The 25819-nt window shown below is 38.3% G+C and overlaps 1 protein-coding gene and 1 long non-coding RNA gene across 2 annotated transcripts in view; both read right to left on the bottom strand.

Moving 5' to 3' along the window:
* The window catches only part of LOC140897313 (uncharacterized), a 97035-nt gene that overhangs the window by 66585 nt on the left and 4631 nt on the right, over nt 1-25819 (bottom strand). The gene's annotated exons all lie outside the window — the stretch shown is intronic.
* LOC140914200 (uncharacterized) lies at nt 2964-25433 on the bottom strand. Its single transcript, XR_012159799.1, has 3 exons — nt 25322-25433; nt 24926-24969; nt 2964-9409 (listed from the first exon to the last, which is right to left on the bottom strand). It is a non-coding gene; the product is annotated as an uncharacterized lncRNA (long non-coding RNA).

Genomic DNA, 25819 nt, shown 5'->3' with positions numbered 1-25819 from the left:
TCCCTTTACGATCTCCCTATGCAGGAATAGCAGAGGAGGTTCCATTTTCCCATGACCACACTCCCCTCAATACCAACTACACGATAGGCCATATATGGCACTGTGGAGGAGTCTTATACCCTGTCGCTAGGGAAATGGTGGAGGTGGGCTGCTGCAGAACTGTGACAGCTCAGAGGAGTTATGCAGTAACCACTAATAGGCCCTCTAGTTTAAGGAAATTGTTTACCAGAAAAAAACAGTGAAAAGGATCAAAACTGTTCCCTACACTAGAGTTTTTACACCAGCAGTCTCTAAATATATGTAAAGATTTAATAAATGTGTAAAATAAGCACCAAATGCTTACACTGTTGTGATTCCTATATATTTATATCAGTTAGCAGCTTATATTTTGAATGATTTCTTTTCTGGGCAGAAAGCACAGTGGAAAAATGCATATTATTCATAAAAATGATTGTCCTGTTCACTTGTATACCTATGCAATTTATTCTTTAACAGCTTTTTACTTCAAAGAAATCACTAGCTAATGACATCTCAGACTTTTAAAAAATCCACTTATTCAAAATCCTGTCCCTGAGGGAATTCCAGTGTGTTATCAGAAATTTTTCCAAAGATCATTAGCAGATATTACAAACCAATTGAAACTGAGTATTTTCTTTGCAAATTACTTTTAACTTTAGAGCTATTGAAAAAAGACATTGAGTGATTTAATTTACTTAATCTATCTACAGATTGCAGTTATATGCACATTTTGTGATTGCATTTCCAACAAAAAGCATATATAACTATCCCTAATAGAGTTATTTTTCTAAATTATCATACTGGATCAGTAAGATCTCTGAAGATATTAATGTTTACTTTTTCATTTAGAAAATTGCACTAAAAATAGGCGTTTGTACTTTGTTGATATGTTAGGAAATAATAATATTGCATCACACTTTTTTTTAACCTGCTATTTTAATTAAAACTCCCTTGTAGTCCTCAGGTTGGTGTGTCCTTTGCAGACATGTTTTTACTGATTTTCCTTAAAATCATTATATGTTTACTAGGCAGTTAAGCTAATATTTTACATGAGAAGCACTTTATACAGTTACTCGTTGTGAACCAAATCCTTTCTCCTGTCCCAAACCTAAGTAATCTAGCTTGATGATGAGACTGAGGGTGGGGAAAAGGACTCTTGCTCCCGAGCTGTGATGCACCAACTCTACTGCTTTATCCTTATTCTTCCAGGATCAACGATCAGTGAATCTACACCATGGTAGATCCACTGCTGACGCCTACTCTGTGCTATCACAACTACTCCCTACTCCTGCTCCTCCCCAAAACTACACCCACCCTCAAAATCCTGCAGGAGGGATAGTCCGCAACAGAACAGACTCTGACACTCTCAGGGGGCATGCACTCCTGTGCAAGTTTTCAATCCTTCCTGCTCCCACCTGCTGATGATTGGAAATGATCCACTTGTGTTGTGTTTGAGGACCTTCCTGTTCTCTGGATTTTCCCTATTTCCATTGAATGACGCCACCAAGCATAGCTTACAGAAGACTCAATCTGCAATTCATGTAGTTAGGGTTTCACAATACAATATTCATTCATAAGAATTTGTATGTATGTGTCAAGAGTCCTCAGTAGTACACACATTATTAGATTACTTGTATAGTCCTTCTTATAACCCCTGTTGTTATTTGATATATAGATATATATAAATATATAGCATCAATTGTATGCTAGGTGCTTTTAAAGACAAATATAAGTATAAGGGATAAGGGATCATATTCCCCAACTGTGAAGCAGCAATCCTGCTTTGAAAATCCCATTAGATGCCTATCTGCATCTTTAGGCACCTAAATATCTTTTAAAATCTGGACCAAAAGCCCCTTCCTTGGAAAGCTTAAATTCTAGGTAACAATATTGTTTTACATTAAATATGTGTTCACCCCAGGAGTGGTATTGCAGCATTTGTGGCTACCCCTGCAAAATACTGCTGCTTTTCATGAGCAGAGTTTATTTGTGTTCATAGGGACCTTTTCTCTCCTTATCACACATATGCAACTCACATTTGAGTATCTGTCAGGACAATGCATACATATCAAGAAAAGGACAGATCTCATAACACGTACTTAGGACTTTCACTTATATTTTACCGATAGCACCACAATATCTCATACACATCAGACTTCAGTGGGAGTAGAATTAGTCCCTAGAATTTTTTCCACAAGATTTTAAAATAAATCAGTAAATTTTGTTGCTTGTAAGTTAACACTCGTTGACAGCCCTGAATATTAAGGTTCTCTTTATATTCAAACACCCGGTACAGCACGACATCAGTGGTGCAAGCAACTCTAACTGCTCTAACTGTGGCTCAAACTTGACCTGACATGGCCACCTATAGGCATTTAGTGCTAGATCTTCAGCTGGTAAATCAGTATAGTTACCTTGACTTCAATGGTATGACACTGGTTTACACCAGCTGAGAATCTGCCCATAATCTCCCTCCTCACTGAGTCACTGTCATCTATATTGAGCCTGACAACACACGTTAACTAGTGCCAGCTGTGATTGACGGTCATTTATTGGTGTAAATTACCATTGCTCCATTGAAGTCACTGGAGCTGCAATTATTAAAAGCAGCTAAGGATCTGGCCCAGAGATTTGTTTAGAATGTGAATTCTTGTCCTGTTGGAACTGCATGTAAACCACGAATCGATTTCACATAAACTACCAAACAGCCATTAGATTAACTTTCAGTCACTGCCAGCCTGTGTTAAATTAGAGGGGTGATGCAGAAGTGAACAGCTCTGGATCCATTACCAATTCTCTGAGCCATCCAATCCCTCTCTTATAACATATATAAGTCACAACATTCTAAGGAAAACTTTTAAAGAAGAGAACAGCAGGAGATCAAAGGTAATTCTAATAACAATCACATACAAATATAGTGTTTTACATTTCAAACAATTGTCCAGATCCAGTTTTATTAGCAATAATATGGACACTTACTTGTATGAAAATTACTGTTCTTTCAGAACCTTATACTAAATGCACTGTTGCTTGATGCGTGAAACAGCATGATAATTTTCTCTGAATTTCATTTCCGATATTTGTCAAAATTTAATTTTCATCAATATTTTCCTTCCTACTCAAATTCCTCTTGGCTGTTGTAAATAGAGCTGTAATAAATATTAATTCTTAAGTTAACTAGAGGCAAGTAAAGCCCTCCTCAAAATAAAGCAAAAGTCTGATAGGTTGTGTTAAAAGGAGCTCATGTTATTACTAATTATTAATTATTAGTAGTAGTAGTATTTGTTAAGCACTGACAATGTGCTCAGTTCTGCTGATTAAGTTCTACCGAGCAAGTTTTACTGATTAGCTTATAAGGACAACATACTGTACTAGAAAGGAGATACTTAACAGCTATCAAGACTCTTACTTTCAAGGCTCACTTAGCAAAACAATTATGTGCCTGTTCTGTATGCAGGTTTTCATGAAAAAAGTAGAAAAATGCATAAACTGAGTAAATATCATGATTTTGTGTTCCCTAATTTTCTCACCCCACTCCACCATATTCTGCCAACTTCACTTCCACTGAGGCTTGAGTAAGTTCGAAAGCCCGGATCCTGGAAACACTTATGCACCTTTTAGTTTTCAGAATGCGTCTCGGTCCCATGAATGGATCTAAATTAAGCACTCATGTAAATGTTTGCAGGATCAGGGCCTATTTTTGCAAGTAGGCCTATTGAAAAAAATGGAACTACTTGGAGAGTACTACTTAATGTGAGTACAAATGACAGAATTTTGAGTCCACGGTGGACAAAACTGTAGGAGTGTCTCCAAGTTTTTCACTATCACCACAAAGCAGGTCAGATACCATTAACCAGTTTTGCCCACTCCAATATCCATGCACCTCTAAGAAGCCATAAACAAATAAGAAAGGGCAGCTTGCACCTCCCCTATCCTGGAGCTGTTGGGGGTCACTTCAGCCTTCAATGCTCAGATTTGCTGATTAAGTTCTACTGAGCAAGTTGTAGGGTCTGTCTAGGCGTACTGCACTGCAGCGGCAATACAACTGCGCCACTGCAGCGCGTCCGATGAAGACACTCCATGCAAATGGCAGAGAGCTCTCCTGTCAGCATAAAAAAAACCCTTCTCCACGAGTAGCATAAGCTCTCCTACGGACAGAGCGCTGTGCACATGAGTGCTCATGTCAGTGTAACTTATGTTGCTCAAGGGGGGTGGTTTATTCACACCACTGAATGACATAAGTTATGCCGACACAGGCTGTAGTGTAGACATAGCCTTCCTGAAGGCTGCCTTAACTAGTGCTCCAGCTGTTAAGGTCTCCCTGTGGGCCATGGCACTACCAGAGAATATCTGGGGCACAGAAATGTCCTGCCTGCAGAGGGCATGGAGGTGGCTAAACTGGTTCTATGGCTGGCTGAGAGGCCCCATATGCCGGGGTACTCCTAAGGGTGGAGGGACATTGTGCCTATTTTACATCCACTTTAATACAGTTTAAAAGAGCCACAACACAACTCTGTCGTTTGTGCACCATACACATGAAGGACTGCAACTTTTCAGGAGCAGGCATTTCAATGGAAATAATGTTTTTGGGACGACTAAAATCAAAGGCCTCACATCCCATTACATGTTAGGAAGGAGCTTTACAGATATTGTCACTGAACACTATAACCACATCTACTCCCTTTAACTGTAATGCTGGGGAGAATTCCAGCTGTAAACGTGTTCTTAGGAAAAAATGTACATTTGTCTATGTCCAGCTTCCTAGTTTGTATACTTCTCCAAACCCAGCCAATATGTTTTTTCACAACTGACATAGAAAGGTCAGTTCTTACTTAAATGCTTTTTGAGAAGATTGAAGTGTATGTATGTGTAACTCAGACTGTTAGGGAAAATTCGGCCCTGATAGTCATTCCACGCTACCCACAATGGTTTCAGTGAAGCATCGTGGGTCCTTAACTCAGGACTGAATTTAGTCCTTAGTATGTTAATGGGTAAATCCAGGCCTCTCCTCTACAACTGCCAAGGGCCTCTGTGCGGTGGAATCATTCTGCTGTTCAAGACAAACTGGATGTGAGCAAGATACTGTCCGTGCAACAGCATGAAGGGAGTGGGAGGGGACAGAGCATGGGCAGCCTGAGAACAGGGTGAGGCCAGGAGAACTGTATCTGACTGGGGATGCAGTGTGAATGCCCCTCACAGACAATGTTACTCACTGGGCTGACGTAGATTCATGGAGCAACACCAAAGTTATACTGTGGCCTGGGAGGGAAATTTCTCCTCACCTGCCATTGTGCATCTCCCAAGCTCACTCAGGCCAGAGTGGAGTCTGGATTTTTAGCTACAATTTTTTAGCTAGATCCCTAAATTAATTTACCATGAATTACCATTAGCATTAATTACAATTACCAATTATCATTAATTACCATTTATTAATTTACCATTCAACAAAAAAGTGAGGATTTTGTTCCGTAAATATGGTCTTTGTTTTCCTGACCACTTATTAACTGACACTGAAACTTTTGTAATGGGAATAAAAATAGAAATAATTCCACTGATTATGGTGCCACCAAGAAATAAACTAATCTGAATCAGGAATACTAGAAAAGAAATCCCCAGTGTGCAGAGGAAGGATAAAACTCTTGGCTAAAATGCAGTGTCACCCAGTATTTGTATTTTACTAATATATTTGTTTAATTAACAATCAGAAACATACCCAGGCAACAGACATAGATGATACACCTGCTTTTGAGGACAATGAGCAGCAAGACTCACCACAGAAGCACATTTTTGGAAAAATCCTCTCTCTTCCTACTGGTGTTATGCCACATTCCCTTGCATACAATAGAGACAGGCCCTATTATAGTCAGCCCTAATTTTCTCAGAAGGGACAGCTCTTAAAGAAGAAGTACAGACTTTTTTTTACATTGCATCGTAGCAGTGGGCACAGACTTAACCATAAGCATGTCAAGGATGGATGAACCAATTCTGCTAAAACAAAAACATTCTTTCCTCCATCACCACCGCTACTAAAATTTCAATCAAAGCCTGAACTAAACCCTAATCTAACTTTTATTGGGGTTGGAAAAATGGAGATTAACTTCCCTTCACTCACCCGCTATTTTTATTTTCTGTACTTCTGTATTTCATAATTTCACTCAAGATGAAGACTGAAGGCAGCAGGGCCACAGAGGCTGGTTTTGCAATATTTCTGTCCCAAATGGATATTAAACATCTTGCATGAAAGCCTATTCTCATCACGCTTATTGTCTAGTTTTTCCAGTACAAGCAGTGTGGACAGTTCAGACAAGGTTCAGATATGCATCCGAACATATGGGTGTGCCTCTAGACTGAACCTCCTTTCGAGCTTCAGCCAGCTCTACTCAGCTGGGGAAATATAACATAATTCATTTTTTTAAAAACTGTTAGAAGAATGTTCAGGCTTCAGAGTAAAGCCCTGCAACATCAGGAAATACCAAAGTTACAGCTGACCCCCAGCACAGGGTGAGCTCAGCTCTCTCCTGAGTGCATTCCAATGCAGTCCTAGAGTGCTGCTGGACCTGATAGGCACTGCCCTGCGTAAAGGGCTTTGCACAACTTTACTTCCCCAGGGAGAACACAGGAGGCATTGTGCTTTATGTAGGAAAAACATCTTGCAAAGCTCACCCTTGTTCTACAGGGAGAGCATACCTCCACTACAACCTTTAAAGCGGTGCAGCATGTCTTTGCTTGTATGTATGTGCAGGGATGGGGAACTTAACCCTATCGCCTCCTTTTCCCCTCCCTTTTGGGGTAGCTAGTGCCTAGCTAGGGAGCACTAGAAGGGAGCAGTTGTCCCTGCTCTTAGGGACAGTTGTTCCCAGCCACTGAATGAGAGCAGTGAAGACTTTTCATGCCCTCCCCTACACTTGTGCAAACATGCAGTGGTCAGATACAATCTACCCTTTAACTTTGGAAATTAAAAAAAAAAAAGGCTTCTTGTTGCTATGAAGCTAAATATTTGCTGAGTGCATAGGGCGCAATAGTAGCAGCATTCAGTACTAACCATAGCTATAGTCCCTCCCTTTTAATTCTTTATCACTTTTCCCTTGGGCCTGAAGCAAAAAGATTTTCTAACACAGTGGAACCCTGCTCCCCAACACACAGACAATAGAGTCTGCACCTCAGACAGGGGACAGAAAGAAAAATCTTCTACAGATCCTGCTGTGGGAGTTCCAACAGATTAAACAGATTAAAACAGACCTGTCAGACATCAAAATTAGTGGGGTTGCAAGGGATGTCAGTCAGAGGAGGATTCAGCCCACGGAACACAGACAGGACAAAACAAAAACCCCATACAATTCAGGCAAACAGCCCCCAGTTTCCAGGAAAACGAAATCCTCAAATTAGATTTTTTCCTGACAGCATTTACTTTCCTTGTCCTGATTAAAATGAAAAATATCACATTCACCACTTTACCTTAATGAACAAGATCAGTATATGACCCCATGGACAAACTCACCATAACACCTGGCACTTAAAAATGTTAGGCCAGGATCTCAGCTGGGGTAAATCAGAATAGCTTTGTTGACTTCAAGAGAGCAGCATGGATTTACACCATCTGAGGAGCTGTCCTCATATGCTGTATCTTTTGAACACCTCTTCTCCCATTTTTTCACGATCTGTGTCGGGTTTAAAGTGACTTTTCATGTCTAGCAGATGGGGCTGAATGGTTAGGGCTTTTTGAATTTATTTTAAATCACACTATATTTAATGGAAAAATAAAGTTGCTATGGTTTGGTTCACTCCTGGTTCTGATTATTGATCTGAATGAGTAATTGCAGCTATCATAATTAATGTTTATTTAATAACTATACTTGTGTACTAAAGAGACAGCTTTGGATAGAAATCACATTTCTATCTGAAAATTGTTTCCCTACTGAAATTACAAGTAACACCTAACATTAGTCTAACTAAAAGAGATTGGCAAAAAGAAATTATTTTTTATCTTCTTCATTTTCTTTATTGTGTGCATTTCACAGCATTTTGTGCATAGTCAGTTTCACTGCTTCTCACCTATAATCTCTTAAATGAGACTCTTTCCCCTTGTTGTTTTTGTGAATCTGTCACACAGCAGCTAGGGATACAAAAACATTTTTAAAATAAAAAAAATGTGGTACTGAAACCACAAAACCTGGCAGATTGTGAGGCAGGTACCTAAAACTACTTTCAACCTTTTTTTTTTTTTTAACTAAGCAGATTTCAAGTTGATGATGTCCCTTTAACATAAATAATGAGCTAATGAAATAAGTATGAAATTGCAAGAATCATAAAAAGAATTTTACATTTAAGAATACCATCTGTGTCACACTCAGCCTAACAATGAAATCATTTCAGAGCCAAAATACCAGAGTGTGCTTCCAGCACAAGTTATACAAGAGTATAAGTGATTAGATTGGAGAATAAGATAATGTCTGTGTTCAAATGAAGAATGAATACCTGGGTTCAAATTTGGTTTATATCACAAAGGCAAGGAATATCATGTCATTTTAAACTAGTCCCAGTAAATGTTTTTCCACATCACAAAACCATCACACATTTTGGTGCAGGAGACAATCTCTACAAAAAGAAAAATCAGGAATGAAAGTAAAAAGTTTTTGAGGTCAGAAATGGGGTATGATCCAACAGCTCTTAGACAAATTCTGTGGTTCTTAATTCCATAAACCTCAAAGATAGTTTTGTCTGAATAAGCAACACAGAATTTAACCCCATGGTTGGAAGGCTAAATTTAAGCATAGATGCAACAAGAGAAGTTTATCTTCTTACTATAAAGAATCATAACCAGAATCCAAGCTTCTCCCCCTCTTTTGGAATGGGATCCCAAAGCACAAGACTCTCTGGGCATGATGTGGCAGTATTTAAGTTGCAATACAGTGTTGTCAGATCATAACCATCTGTCTGCAGAACCTGAACTCACAAAAGTTCAGGGGCCAGATCCTCAGCTGGTACAAATCAGCATCCTGCAGCTCCACTGAGGTCAATGGAGGTCTGCTGATTTATACCAGCTGAGAATCTGACAGCAGGTGCTTTTCATCAATTATGTTACAATGGAGATTGGTTTAAATGCCCACTCCTCAGTACACAGTACATGCCCTCAATATGGGCCATATTCTACGGCTGCTCTGTTGACCGATCTCTTCATTGGAGTAGTTCTGCACCCAGAGCAGCTCTGGAGTGAGACCTCGTATCTAGCAATCTCTTCGCAAATATTGAAAGTTTTAAAAAAAACTTGTCTTAGAGACTGATGATGATGCTCACACACAATGGATCCCATCACAAAGGATGCTGAAGCGTTACTTGGAGAAACAGAGCTTTTGAAATCCATATAGACAAGGCTGGAGAACATGCTAGCGGCCTATAAGAAAACAATAGATAATTAGGGTTCATTCAGAAGTATAACTTATAACAGTCAGTTGTGTAGTTTAAAAGTCATGCTCAAATGGAATTAATTGCTATTTCCACATTAAAATTTCTCCTCGTGGCAAAGGTTTCCCCCTATATTTTGCTTAAAAATTTAATTGTGAGACCATTAATATATGAAAAGTTAAAGTGCTTAATAAACATCCCAAAGTGTGGGATGCTGTATTCATATAAGAAAGGTATGAGCCAACTGCGAGACACATTCAGATGCGATCAAAGAGGATCTGAGCTTAACTGAGCTCTCACATGACAGTTCAGATCATTTCAGATCCCTTCCAATGGAGATAAAATAGCATCAAAAGCAGAGAGGCTTTTTTCTTTCTTCCAAGGATGAAAACACAACATCATTAGTCAAATTTACTCTGAACTTCCGCCTCCTCATGTTGATTTGTACTCAGGTTGAGTAAACATATCTTTCCATCATGGTAAATAAATGTAAAAGCCTATCAGTAACTTAATTGCTTAACGAATGATGCCGAGTAGGGTGTAACATGTTTTTTTTACTATAGCATTGAAGATAAAGATCTCTCAAAAACTCCTGTTATATATCTTGGCAGTGAATATCTGTTCCTAGTTGAAACTTTACTTATAAAATTTCAACTCAGGATCATTTTATTTTTCAGTTTTTGAAAAAAAAATCACCTTGGATAATTTTTAAGAGGTACAAATATAAAATTGTTTATTGATTGAGAAGACTTTCTCTTGCACTGTGCATCACAGAGAAATGAAATCTGACAAAATTGATGAGTCTGTAATAAGGGTGGATTGTGTTTGGTGCATTAAAAACACCCTAAAATAAAAATGGCAAAGATACTGAGAGTGAAAAATATCACAGTGATTTTTAGCCTGTAGATATCAGAGGAAAATCTAATCCCCTGTGCATGGCACACACCTAGACACAACTGGGACCATGCACTCTACTATCCTGGCACACTTATAGGCTTAAATCAAGCGGATGAAAGGGAGAAGACAGTCCTTCTTCTTAAAATAAAGTAGTTTTATAAAGGTGTTGTGAAAACAGCTTGAGTGCATGCCATTTATCTAAGATTAAAATCTGGCTCCTGGTGGGCATGTGGATATAGTGCCCATGCATAGCTGCCAGACTGGTATGATAGATCATAAAGGCTACAAAGGAATGGTACGAATCTAACCAGTTAAACAAATATCACAATAGGCCAGCTCATCTTTACAGTTTATCCTTCTTCAAAAGCCATACGAGTGTCAAAATACGTATTGACCCTAAAACCTCTATCATCTTAAAAATAAGTATATTAATAATAATTACTGGCAGCCCATAATTGTAGATAAATATAAATATAGAGCATCTTGAGAAATAGTATGGTTGGATATTGTGCCCTAATTATATATTCCCATATCAGCTTCTCTCAGACACTGTGGGACAAAGGTATATTCAGTACTGCTGTTGTCCATTGTGCTGAAGGGTTTAGCCAGAAACTCATCTTGCTCAATCAGTTAGTAATGGTGAGGGTATGGCATGGTTAGCCACGTCTGCCTCAGCTGATGTTACCAAAAGCCCTGAACCTGCCAAAGATGATTGTCCCTGATGGCAGGTCCCTAAGGTTTATTGTCAAGTGAATTAAGGATGTAGTATCAGACTATAGGGTGATATCTCCCACTTCTGGGTGAGAAATGTAGAGCTATGAGAGCCCAAGGGCTCAACCTTGACTCAACACTTGCATATACAAATTGTCCTCACTCTCTCATTTGCCCACGCTAAATCAAAACCTACATTTGTGCAAGCAAAATTGGTAATTAGATACATTGTATGTGCAAAAACAGCATTTGTGCAAACTGCATGTACATCTGTTGTAACCTTCTAAGTGTGGGTGTCCAACATAAAATGAAAACACTCTGGCAACTCCTCCAGTGAAGATAAATATAAATTAAAAAAAAATTACTTTGAAGTGACATAAGGAAGTCACAGTCCTGCTAGAGTGACTTTTGCATCAAACAACTTTGTTAGCACCCCCAGACGTCAGTTCTGGGTTCAGTAATCCACATTGGGTTAGATTAAATTAGATAGCCAGAAATTGCAATGAAGTCTGGTGCTACCTCCCTAATTCATGTTCATAAGACTAAAAAAGCCCAGAGTTTAACCTTGAATTTCCTGGCTCCATCTGCTTAAAACATGACCCATAACATTAATTAAAATGTGGCTTTCTGGTTTATTTCAAGTGCCCTGTTGTATTGGGGGAATGGTGGAAAGTATTTTTTTACTCCTTGACATGTTATGTGATATAAAATAGGCTGTTATATCCTGCTCATCTATTTAATTTAATACATCAGCCGCATCACAAAGCACATAGCATTTTGTTCCCTGATTTCTAACTAGTTCTCACTTATCTCTCTGAAGAGGAATAGACAGAACAAATGCTGACGTATTTTAATTAGAAGTCAGAGATAAATTTCTAACATTAAATATTTGCCTCTCAAAACAACTGACCATCTTCTGCCCATGTAGATTTACACTACACACATTGACATTTATTTGACACAAATATGCTGCTCAGTTGGAGAAGGGCATACATTGCTCAATAGTCTCTTGTTTTAGTATGTCCAACACAGAGACACACAATATCATATACCAGGAATTTAAGTCAGCACACATTTCACTACTGATTTCACATATGGGCCTGGAGTAACTTTTCTCCTAATATGGTGATAGCACGTGCACTATTTAAATGCATCCTTATTCCGAGCCTTATAAATATGCACCAGATGTATCTTTTGTAAATGTTATATTTTTCAACATCTCAGCATTTGTGAGTAGTTGAAAGCTATGTCAGCCATGCTTTAATGGGGCATAAAAGTGTGCTGCATTCAAAGAAATGGCACACCATTGTAACAGGCAAAATTAGAAGTGCTGTCAATGGCTACATTTTCACATTATCGATTTTCACTGTTTAATATGGTACTCTGTTTTTATGCGTGTGCATTTTTAATTGATGTCTATACATCCATATACACATGCAGGTGTTTTTTTACATCAGATACAAAACAATAGCCACAGCAAATTAACTGATTCCTGGAATTGTATCAGTGTGTCTACAATAATCACAGGGTGCAATTAAGTGATTCAGTAAATGTCCTGAGTTTGCCCAGGATCAGCTTTAACATAGAAAGCAAGCACATACACATACACTGTTACCCTCTACTGAATGGAATCAGAACTGTTCAACCATATGTCATAGGCCCTATATTGCTAACAGCTAAAAAATTATCTCCTGTTGCTTAAGTGGTAGCAGCCTGTACATTTGCAATAGCAGGATCTGACTTGTCCCCTTGCTGACATGGAGCTCAAAGTGATCATGGTGTGTAGCACAGTGAAAACCTGGACTGTCACCAATTCAGTACAGTATACAGATAGCTCATTTTAGGCCATATCCTCCCATTCTCATGTAGAATAATGTAGGAAGGGAGCACTTAATTTAAAAACTGTGTATCATTTAGGGAAAGGAAGGCGTGTGAACATGTGGAAGAAGCAAGGAGTGTGGTCAGAGTTACTCATAGTTTGAAGAACCATGGACACTGACTGTGCAGACCCTGCAGATCTCTGGCCATATGAGTTTGTGCCCCCTGGCTCTGTGCTGTTCCTAGCCCTCCCCCACCTAAACAATGGTATCACATTGGAAACAGTTGATGCGGTTGTACTGACTTCTCCCCAGCACAATCGGTGTCTATCTGTGACTGACCCGTTACAGAGCACATACTGTGAGTTCATGTTGGGCCATTTGCCTTATTATGAACATTTCTTTTCTCCTTTTAAGAATTTGCACCTGACCATATCTCAGAGAAGAGAAAAGGTCTCAACGTGTTACATAGTCGATATTATTTGAATGCTAGAATGCTGTTTGCTTGTAAGTTTCATGTTAGAACCATGCTATGCCCCTCACCCAGGCAAATCAACTCAAAGGCTGAGCCATATGACACATCAGTAAACATAATGGCATCCTTGCATTTTTGGAAATAGTTTAACATCCCACAACTATTTTTATTCTCAAGTTCATGGGCTTATGAATGAGAAGAATATCACTGGATAACTGCCATTCAGAAATATGTGTAGAAAAATCCTAGATGTCTGTGCAGCTGATGGAATGATCAAAAACACTCAAAAAATGCATATGCTAAACTTTTTAGAAATGCACATTGCTGAAATATATCCTACAACTAATGTCACATTTCAGATATATTTTAATTGTATTTTTACATTTGATATTCAAATTGGAAAAGTATATCTTATTAAACACAACACTTGGCTTTGCTATTTTAATAAAATATAAGTTGTTAAGAGAAAGAAAAGCAAAACTACTGATTCTTTTCCTTATGATGATCAAATGAGTCTTTCATGTTGTATCTTACACTTCACTTTTTAGCATTTTGAGGCAAATAGCAGATATCAAAACTTAGTAAATAATCAAAGACATACTCAGTTTTTCCAAACTGTCATGCTACTTATCTTGTATTAACTGATCTCTTAGGTAGCATAAGCTTATTTAATTGCTACTGAAGATTATTTGGATGAAAAAGAGATGACACTTTCCCTTACCTTCAAAAAAGACAAAACTATATTTTTCAAACAGACACACACAGAGAGCCAGATTCTGATCTCCTACACACATGCACAACTGCAATAGCTAATGTTAAAAGATTTGATAGGAGCTGCATATCTAAGATTGCACTCTGGATCACTGACTGTACATTCTATACTTAAAATGACAATTTGGAAATATATTTTATTGCTGAGTAATTCATATTGTGTTACATTAAAAAAGCAGCTTTCTGATTTTATTTCTAAAGGGTAGTTATGCATGCACAATAACTACATTTCAAAAGGAGTTTTAGTAGGTTAGCAAAGTGCATATGCATGTATCCCCACTGACATGATAGACCGTAATGGCTGCGGTCTGTCATGTCAAGCATCTGCATATTAAACAGTCCCTAAGTACACATTGACACAGCAGACCCTAATAGCTCTGAAGCTGTAACAATCTATTGAGTCAATAATATGCGTGTTAAAGAGCATCTTGTATACTTCCATCAATATATTTTATCTTTTAGTTAATTTGTTTCTTCTTTTTATATATATATATATATTCAGTGCTAATGCTATAATAACCTTTATCCTTAACACAAGGTCACAGATATGTAACATATGTCACACACATTTTCTCCGTAGCAGAATCCATCCAGAACCGGACAGTTCTTAAAAGGGTTATTGTAATATTTTACTCTGCCATCATACACACTTTCAGGTTTGTAGCTGTTCAAGACAGGATAGAAATATTCTCTTCCCTTTGGTGCACCTGATCCAAAGCCCACTGGAGTTGTTGGAAAGACTCCAGTTGACTTTACAGGGCTTTGGATGAGGCCCAGTGTGAATCTGCTTTTTTTCCTGTTATATATTTTCCTTATAATTAAATGGAAAAGGTCACAAGGGGAGAATGAAACAAAATGTAAATGGTTTAATGGCTAGTATTAGCAACAAAAAACTAAGAAACAATGTTTGAGGCCTGATTCTCCTCTTGCTTGCACTAGTTTTACATTGGCACAACACCAGAGATTTCACTGGCATTACTCCTGACTTATACCTGTACAAGCGAGAACAGAATCGCCAATATTTCCATTCCCTTCCTAGGAATCTCTGTGTTTCTCACTCTCTCTACCCCATTCCTGGTCCCCAAACACAATCAAACCACATCCTGTATCATGCTGCGCTTCAATACAATCTCACCCTAACCTGGACCTGGCTGGGACTTCTCCCTGCCATTTATAAACATGCCAAAAACTGATGGGAATAGCATTCGAGTAATACCGCAACAATTTTCCTTGTATAATCCCACAGGCCTCAATCCTATAATTGGATCCTCCTGGGCAGCTCCCCATTGGGTTCTGTCCAGCTTCAGAGTTCTGTACGCATGGATATACCTACAGGACTGGGGCTTCAGAATCTCTCAGAGATGTTTGTTAACTTAATCCTATGTACCCACTAAGGCATAAGTATTTATTACTGGGCTTTACAAACAGTGAATAATTCAACACACACAGCAGCGATGACCCTCATTATTTTAGTTTCTATGCTGAATAGCTAACAAATAAAAACTTCTTGTCAGTGACACAAGATTTTTTTAATTTATAAAATGCACCAAATTATTAAAATTCAAGGCTAGTGAACAAAATTTGAAAATGGGATGCAATGATACAGATGGAGCAAATCTTGCTCAGGATTATATCTAACCTAAATCACAGAGGAGCAGATTGTGCAAACTATCCATGGTCCTGAGTTAGGAGATTATGCAAATCTGCTCTGAACCCCAAGGAGTTTTTGGAGGAATTGTCTCAAGAGGGAGACAATTCCCCCCCCCCCAGCTTCCTAGCACAGCGAGGCAATTCATCACCACGGGATGCTGCAGAGCATGCTCCTCTCTCTGCAGCTAGCAGTTATAGGCATGGTCTCACCCCTTGTAGGGGAATTTGTACCCCAGGGACTCATAGAAGGATCTCTGAGTAAAGGGACTGTAACTGCCCCTAATTCTTGCTCCAGGAATGCAAGGGGAGAGGCTTAAGTCTTCTCATGCCCTTCCACCCTCCAGCCAGCACACCAAGGGCCAGGGACAATCTAGCCCCGATGAAGGCATGTCACACACCAGGGTCTTGTGTGGTCTAATTCACATGTAGAAAATCTACTACCCAATTTGGCTCTGCCATCAGCACATAACTAGCCACACAGCCCTCTACTCACTTAACAGGTTGCTCGCACTGTGCTGTGTTCTCACTGAGCATTCCCAAATATTGGCCTGATCCAAAGCCCATAGAAGTCAAGGAGAAGATTCCCAGTTACTTCAGTGGGCTTTGGATCAGGCTGTATATCCTTAGTAGCAAGTGTGTATGTAATTTGGATATGGCTGTGACTTTACCCTGTCCTTGTTCATGGGATGTGACCCCTTCCACACTGGTGAACAATAGCTAGCTTGCCCACTGCTTTTATTTTCATTGCCGGGCACTACACATGGAGTTGTCTCCAATTTACCAATGAGCTACAAGTAGAGTTAGCGGCTGACAATCATGGGTGTTTGGCTTCTGTAGAAATTTAGCCAGAGTAAGATTTGACCTACTAGCTGTGAAAAAGCAGCTCATGTCACATGTGCTGCAAAACCCAGCCACAACATACTGAAGTTTAATTGTGACAATGTTAACCTACAAAAAAGAGAACATGTGCTGCATGTCCCAAACATCAAGGAGGGGGGGAAAGAATTCAGCACATTAGGAATGTAAAGCTTTTGATTTGCTTTTTCTTTCCACAGAGACTAAGGTCCAAACCAACAGTGCTCCCATTCATTATGATGCCCTAGCGTAAATCCTAGGAGTAGGGCTTCTGATTTTTGGTTTTAACTAATAAACACGATAAAACTCCCAAGATACAGGGGGAAAAAATCGGTGTTTATCCAATAAACACCAGAAAAATACCGGAAATGGTTACTTGTGTGTAAGGGCTTGTTCAAGGAGCAGTAATGTACACTCTGGGGGTGTGATGTCTAAAGTGCACTAAAATGTTATGCATTAATTGGGCTGTATACACCCCGCTGGAGTGTACTAAAGGTTACCTAGTACACTTGAGCAATAGTGCTTTTGGAAATAGTACTACATTAAAACACTAGGGAACATTACAGAGAGATTACTCATTACAGTACCATGGAACTTCAAACAGCTCCAGTCCACAGCAGGGTTCTGTGGTGGATGTCACGTTGCTCGTAGGTACGACTTCTGTTTTGGGGGATTTATTAATTTCATTTTTGATTATTTATTTTTAGCAATTTTTGAGGTTTATGTAGAAGTCCAAAAATAGGGTGTTTTCAGAGGTTCCTCTTCCTCTATACTGAATTGAGTAATGTATATAGTGTATATACTGTATATTCATTAGTCATTACAGTATATAGAAAGAGGAAAGCCCAAAAAACCAATTTTAGGACTTCTACATAAAACTCAAAAATTGCTAGAAACAAACCCCAAAATATTAAATTAATAAAACCCAAAAAACAAAATCCCTACCTATGGGCAATGTGACATCCACCCCAGAACACTGGGGTGGACTGGAGCTGCCTGAAGGGGGCAGGTTTCAATTTCATGAAAGAGATGTTGCCAGTAGAATGTATGCTACAGTGTCAGAACACATAGGGGCTGGTGATCAGCAGTGAGTCCAGACTACAGGGCCTATAGAAAACTAAAAGACAAGTAAATGTGATATATGCTGAAATGCTCCTTTTGCAAGGGTAAATTATCAATGCATCCGTGCATTATCAGGCATCCATATCACATTCACAATTGTGGCAACTGTGTAACTAGTTCCCATCGTAGTGCTGAAAACTTCCTCTTTAGCATTATTCTAACATATTTGTTGGTTAATAAAGTCAGGAAAGAGTTTAAACCAATAGTTTTGTTGTTTCCAATAACTTGGTGGCCTCTTCTTTATGTACCCTGTGTATTAGACAAATATAGTTAATAGGAGCCAGACCTGATTGGCTGATATCTGTTTCTTTATGGGATTTATATTTGCCAAGTAGCCGGACAGCAATATCCATTTAGTATTCATGGAAAGTACTTACAGAACAATAATGACAATAATTGCTTCTGATTCTTGTGTTTACAACACTGCCAAAGTATCATTAGGGCCTTATTTATGGATAATAATGCTTATTAATCACAAGTATTTGAATTCTGGAATGTATTAGATTAATATTCTTTTGTATTTCAGTTCTGTATTAATGCTGTGAAAGGCATTTATTGAGTGCAACTCATTGGGAATACTTATTTTGGAAAAGTAAATCATCTGAGCAATTTTCAGGTAATAGATAAAGAAATTATGTGCATACCACTCAGCTAACGTGTGCACAGTGAGCAATGGATACCACTACTAAAATCAGCACCTGTGGACTAAAATCAGGGACAGACTCTGAAAAGAAAATACTCTGAAAGGGATACTGATATTACAGGTTAGTTTGCTTTTAGAAATCCTATTGAATAAAATGCTTTTCATTATTTTGAATAAATATTTTCTTTTTTGTCTGTCTTTAAACTCAATCTTTAGTAATGTATACTATACTGGGGGAGAGTTTTTGCATGAATTCTAAGATTCATGGACGCTTGAAAGGTTGCTAACATAGGAAGTATAGTATAAAAAAGACAATTTTGGATGTAAATAATTTCAGCTTTTATAAATCAGTGTCTGATAGTGCTAGAATAATATGATGGAATGAAAGCGTAAGAGGAAATGACAGTTGTAACAAGCAAAAACGTAACCCTAAATCTAAATATCAACTGCCATATATTCATATTCTCCTTTTGTCCTTCTGTAGTACTTACAATTCTGAAAAAACACCAACGCTACTGTAGTACCAAACTCTCTGATTTTTGGTGTGCGGCCAGCTCCATAAATTTGCATTTAAACAAATAAAATCCAGAACAGTGTCGTATGTCTTTTTTTTCTGAGATGGTTCTTCAAGCATAATTTAAAGAAGCACTGTCAACTTAAAAATCACATTTTAGTCTGATTTTTTTTCCCCTGACTGTTGACATAACACTTATGATTACTATCACTGAAAAAGATTACAGAAACTATCTTCCTATATTTTATTCAGTTTATTTACTTTGTGCTTTTTATAACAATTTGTGCATAGTCAGGTTAACCTGTGTAGTCGGTCACTTCCCCCTGTTTGGGTGATTCTTTTATTCAGCACCCGTGGAAACAAAAAAATTTTAAAAATAACTGTAAAAGCACAAAACTAGAGAAATTGAGAGGAACATTTAGGTCTGGTGAAGTAGCTGAAACTACACTTAATTCATATATTTAATATTTATATAAGCTGACAGTGTCCCTTTAAAATGTAAGTATTTCACCTATTAATATTTTGGCTGGCTTTATTAAATATATTTATAAAATACATGCATACAGGTTTACCGAGAATTTCAAAGCATTAAGCAATAGTCCATGCTGTATAGAGCTTGATCACTATTAGAAGAATCAAAGATATTTTTAAAATATTTTAGAAGAGATGAGCCCAAGTAGCAAAGATCAGGCCCAGATCTGGAGTAGAAGTTTTACTAAGTTCAGTTCCCAAAGAACTATCCCACTGATCAGAGGTGGGAGTGGGTCTCTAGTTGTAAGGCCTGGTATTATCCTTTGCTTGACCCATTGTTATAGACATAAAGGAAGTTCAGATCCAAATTAAGAGCTGGGTTTCCCTGAATTTTGGGATGTTTGTCTGAGGGGCTTGGACTAGGCACATCCCTAATTTTTACTCATCAATATCTGACAAAAATTGTTTCAAACATTGATCATGTTACTGAAGGTCTTTCACTAATGATCAATCACCCTTTTTAGTTCTTCTGATTCTACTGTACTAATCAAAATTCCATAATGTCAGCATTTGAATGTTACATGATTAATTACAATGGTACAGTACGTGACATCATTTCTTCCTCGCTCTTATTTATTGCCCCCCACACACAAAAAGTTTAGACTGGTGGTTAGAATTCAGTTTATTACACTCAGAAAATTGTCCTTCCTAAAAAGGCCCAGAAAATATACTTCTTAGTATTTCCGAATCATAGCACAAAATCTGTGGAAGAATATAATACTAAGATCTTTACTTGTGTAACCTAAAATGGCAGCATTGAAAGCATAATTCACCATATGCAGCTTCCAGCCTCCCTGTATTTAATAGTATTAAAGTATTTGTAGCACGGATATCACTTTTTTTTCAAAATGTTTTTACTGTTTTAGGGACTGTTCCTACTCTCCCTACTGTAAATGGCAAAACTACCAACAGTTATACATGGAATTATAGTACTGGCATTTACATCATTGGGAGCAATAAAGAACCTTTTTGCATAGGGGTAAGGTGATTGTTTTGAGGGAGAGGGTGTTATACTACTGCTTTCTTCAATATTCAGTATTCCTTTTATCCTGAACATCCTCTACAGAAAGGAACCTAAATTCCAAACAACAATCTGTAGCCCAAATTTTCAAACCAGCACACCAAAACCTAGGTTCCTTAATCCATATTTAATTTCCTGTGGCCTGGTTTTCAGAAGTGCTGAGCTCCCACAAATGCCCCTGAAGTCAATGGCAGCTGTAAAGTGCTCAGCACCTTTGAAAATCAGACCACTTGCATTTCGGTGGGTTCCTAAATATAGATTTATGAGCACCCACGTTTGAAAATGTTGGCCTTGATGCACAATATATGGACCTAATCCTGCAAACTCTTACTCACATAGTCAATGGGACTATTCATCTGAGTAAGGGCTTGCAGGACCAGATCTCAAAATAGTGCTAAACTGTAAACTGCAAACCTACCTGCTTACATTAACAGTGGGACTGCTAGAGGTTAAACTTTAGGATTTAAGGGTACAAAATCTAAAACCAATGTAGAACTGTTTTGTGTGAGTAATTTGTTCTTTAACAGTATTATTGTAATTACGATACATAAATGAACATTTCAACATGGAGCTAGAAAAGACCTGGCCACATAAGTAAGTTTGAAAATAATCTTTTTTTCTTGCTTTATTTTACTTACTATATTTCTCAGTGGAACTATAATGTGCCTGCCTATCTTTAGTGTAGGCTTTATTATCAAATTGTAATTCTTTTTGCTTTCAAACTGCATGATTATTCTGTATTTATCCCTCCGGATACATAATGTGACCATTTCTCTTCCTTATTTTTATATCATTTATAGCTACTATAGTTTTGAATTCATAGGCCCACTTCATTAATTGGCTTGATGTAAAGGCTTCTTTTACATACTTGAATGGAATTTTTGGTCAGCAAATTATATCTATATATAAAACATCATCTTTATTAAACTGTAAGAAAAAATTAGAAATAAAAATAAAATCATATGTCACCATCTGATATTCTATCAACCAAAAAGTACACTCTTGTCTACATCTAAATATCCCTGTGGGAGTTATATATTTTTAATACATGCTATATATTTTGTAATTTTTTTGTCTGTTGTAGCATGTCTGAGTTTTTTAATTCCAAACTTTTAAAAAATGTTAAGGCAACAACCATGGGAGTCGATTTAGTATGATTTTCATTATGATAAGTTCAATAATTATCCTTGAAGCATGACATGAAAGTCCTATTGTTTTAAAAAGTTTCTTCTGGAATAAACAATCATCATTCACATTGGTGTAACAAAATTTAAAACAAAAAACAAAAAAAAGTGGAAACAAAAATGTGTTTTAATAGCAAAGAAATTCATGTTTAAACAAACATGGAGGAAAGGGAAAAACTGTTTAACAATGGATTTGTTTTTATATCAGAACAGATTGGAATTTAAAATCTCAATAGCAAGATTTAAAAAGAGATTGGACATTTATATAGAAAAGACAACACCAGACAGAGTTATCATAATTAATAACCAAAAAAATTGGAAGAGATATTAAACTTCATGTGTCAGGGCTTTAGCCCATCTCTAACTAGTAGAGTTCAGGAAAAGAGCTAATGTGGGGGTAGATTACCCCACATCTGCCTATCACAAGGGTCTTCCACTTTCCTCTGAAGCATCTGGTTGACCCCTGTCAGAGACAAGATATTGGACTACATGGACCTTTGGTCTGGTCCAGTATGGCAATTCCTATGTTTTTCTGTCCCTAATGGGAACTTCAGTATTTCCTAGTTCTTGACAGTGTCTTGTGTAATTTGTAAGGTAGAAAAATTCTCACAATCATCTGGATCGAACACCACTTTCTGATCCTATGAATCAGCACAAATTAACCTGTATATCTAACTCTTCTAAAAAGCTTAACCCTGCATTCCTTACTTAAAGGCTAATTCTGCTTGCCTTAGTTGTTGAAGCCAAAGAGAATTTTGCTTGATTAAAGTAAGCACGATCTGGCCCTCATTTCCCATGCTGGAATAATTGTTATTGACTTAACTGGGATCACAATATGGCACTCAGACCTTACTCCAGCACACTTCTCATAGATTTTAATGAGAAGATATAGCCTTCATGCCAACCATATTATAACCCCACTGCAGCATTTATGTCAGAGAGAGGATTGAGAAACAGATCCTGGTCACTTTATTCAGGCAAAACTCCCATTGCCTTCAAAACATACGGTAAGCAGAATCTGGCCCTAGGCAAGGAACATAGGATTTAGCTTTTAGAAGAATTAGGTATACATGCTCATTTGTGCTAGAACAAAACCAGGAAGTGTTGAAGTCAAAGGGACTCATGCATGAAGAAGGACTGAGGGCCATGTCTTCATCCCACTGAAAACATCCAATGGGACCACAATTTGGAGTTGGAATGCAGAATTTGACCCTAATACAATCCTCCCAATAGCTTTTATTGTGATAATTTTAGTATTGTAGTATTTTTTAAAAAATCCAATGCCCAATGTTACATGATTTGCTTTAAGCAAAAGCAAATATATTGTATAGATTACTATTCTAATCTGCATTAATTTTAAAACCAAATATGATTATTGTTGTGTTATCTGGCTTCATGCTTTCTATAAATGTCCCTTTATGGTTTTATTTTTAGTATGTATTTTAAAAATGCAAGAATTATGGAGTATGTCAATTCACTTCATTTCATTAATCAGCTTACCTGAAAATGTTTTTCTTGCAATCTAGTGGAAAGTAAAATGAATGTTCTTTTTTATAACGACTAAAATTAAATTCATATTCCACAATGTTTATATTTCATGTGCAAAATTACCTGATATGTTGAGATATCTGACTTTAGTTCTTTAATAAATTGCTTCATTGGCAAAATGTTGCATTTAAAATTTAGACTCTAAAATGAACTACTTCTTGATATGAAACATTTTTTAAGTTCACAGTAATGTTAAATATGATGCATTTAAAATATTAATATTTCACATGTATTATTCACTGACTTCCAGGTGTCATAGCAAGTTAGTGACACTTCATATTTCAAAGGAAGAATTGTTTCTTTTTTCAATACTAATGTTCTATTAATTCACTTTGTAATATCACTCCAGTTCAGGCAAACAGAATTGCACTAAATTACTTATGCCAAAAATCATGCTGAAGTTGTTGACATTATATAAAATTTCATTTTCCATTACTATTTTATATGGTCTTATCTTGCTAGTGTCTTTTTCAAGTACAATACATGGCCCTCATTAGTTAGTTTTAGAAACACAGGTATATACATGAACATTTATATGTTGACATGAGAGTGCATGTGGATATATATTATACATTCTATCAGTTAAAAGGATTTTACAGAGTGAAACTTCCAGTAATTTACATGTAAATATTCTTTATGAACATGCTGGATCTCATTCAAAGTTTCTATGGTGGAGCATCAACAGATCCAGTTACTGCTGTTTTTTCAGTAACTTAGTGTGATTTTCTGTTCCAGCATGTGTTTTAAAATATATACAAGGTAAATTGACTGAGAACTTTTCTATTATAAAGGCCTAAAGGCAAACAGCTTCCTCATCAAATCCAAATAAAGGCAAAAATGCTGGATGTGAAAAAAAGAACCTATTTATGACCCTGTAACATTCATATTCTTCATATAAAGATCACATGGCTACATAACTATCCCCAAAGATATGGTGGAAAATATACCTGGAGATGCCAAAAAGCTTTAATAAGTGAATCAGAAAATAATTCTATAAAATGCCCTTCAACAGTGAGATAATTACAAAGCACTGGATCCAGAATAGTGAACAGTAGTGAAATTACTTATAAATAAATGTAAAGAGCTAAAAATATACATGGCTAGTTGTCTAACCAACTCTTTCTGAATGTCATCAGAGTCAAAGGTTGCTTTAAGTAGGAATGCAATTCCAAGGTTATTCATAACTAATCTTCAAGGAAGACACATTAATATATATTTTTAAGTATATGCTCTGAACTTTCAGTTTTGCTACATTGTTTAGTGTAGTACAGGTATGGTCTCCCATATTGGTTTAATCTCTGCCATGTTTTCAATTTGGAATATAACAAATCTGAACAATTTAAAAAAAAACTTGATCCAAATCTTTTAAAGTAAATAAATAACCCCCTTCTCTTTTGTGACCACAACAAAACGATTTGGATGACAGTAAACAACATGAGAGTATCCAGGTCTGTAGTATGGAACAGTCTTCTATTTCTATCAATTCTTCAGACGCCAGGATTTTGACATACCAACTATACCCCCAACTCCAAATTAACAACAGAAGTAAGACACCATCATATAGACATCCAAAGTCAAATGCTCCCTTTTCTGTCTAGCCCACCTAAAATATTAAAGAAGCCTAAACAAAGCAAGTGCACATCAAGCTAGAACCAATTAAGGAAACGAAATGTATACACAAACACACAGGGAGACACACACACCACACACACACACCTTACTGAGCATGCTGGAAGGGATGGATTTTCTCCCCCAGTGATACCTACCTTATGAGTGCTCGCAGGAAGGCACTGGGTTAAAGTGTAATCCCCTTTGATATTTTTGATCCAGTTTCACGCGGAGTGGCGGGGGGGAAGGGGGGAGGAAGTAAAGAGAGTGCAAGAGAAAAATCAAACTTGGGTACCAAATTATAGATCAGTTAGTGGCGGAGGAGGGGGGTGAAAAGACATAATTAGTGACAGAGTCTGGACACCCCCCCACACACACACACACACACACCCCGCACTAGGGGCTAACTGAGTGGGCAAGGGAGGCAGGGCGGTGAGCCAGGCGAGCTGGAGCGGTGCAGGGCTACATCCCTCCCCCCCCACCCCGCTTCCCACCCCCAGCCTTAGCGCAAAGCCACAGCGCGGCGGCGGAGGAGAAGCAGCAGCCGCAGCTACCTGGGAGCAGGCGGAGCCGTCGTGCGCAGCGCGGGGCTGGGCGAGCCGGAGGGGCCGGGCCGGGCGAAGGGAGCCGAGGGCTGCCGCCAGTCGCTCCGCGCGGCCAGCCGGTCCCCTTGGGGCGCCGCAGGCGGGCGGCGCTCGGCTGCCGGAGGCGAGGGGGAGCCGCGCAGGGGCGGGGGAGCGGGGCTGTGGGTGTGCGCGCGCCCCGGGGGCTGCTGCGGCTGCTTCTCCCTCCTTCAGCCTCCCCCCGCCCGCTCTGCCTCTCTCGCCACGGCCACAGCTCCCGTTTGGCAGCGGAGGGGAGCAGGACTCGCCCCCCCCCGACCCCCACCCCCAGTCCTGGGGAGAAGCACTAAAAAGGGGGGGGAGGAAGAGAGCGGGGGGGGTGGGGGGGATTGGGCTCCTGCAACTGCACCAGCCCAAGTGGGAGCCAAGGCTGGAGCATCGATTGCGTCATTTAGGAGGGTCCCCCCCCCCCCCACTTTCCTTCCCCGA

Source organism: Lepidochelys kempii, chromosome 1, assembly GCF_965140265.1.
Source record: "Lepidochelys kempii isolate rLepKem1 chromosome 1, rLepKem1.hap2, whole genome shotgun sequence".
NCBI classification, from domain to species: domain Eukaryota; kingdom Metazoa; phylum Chordata; order Testudines; family Cheloniidae; genus Lepidochelys; species Lepidochelys kempii.
This window is presented reverse-complemented; position numbering and strand designations above follow the sequence as displayed.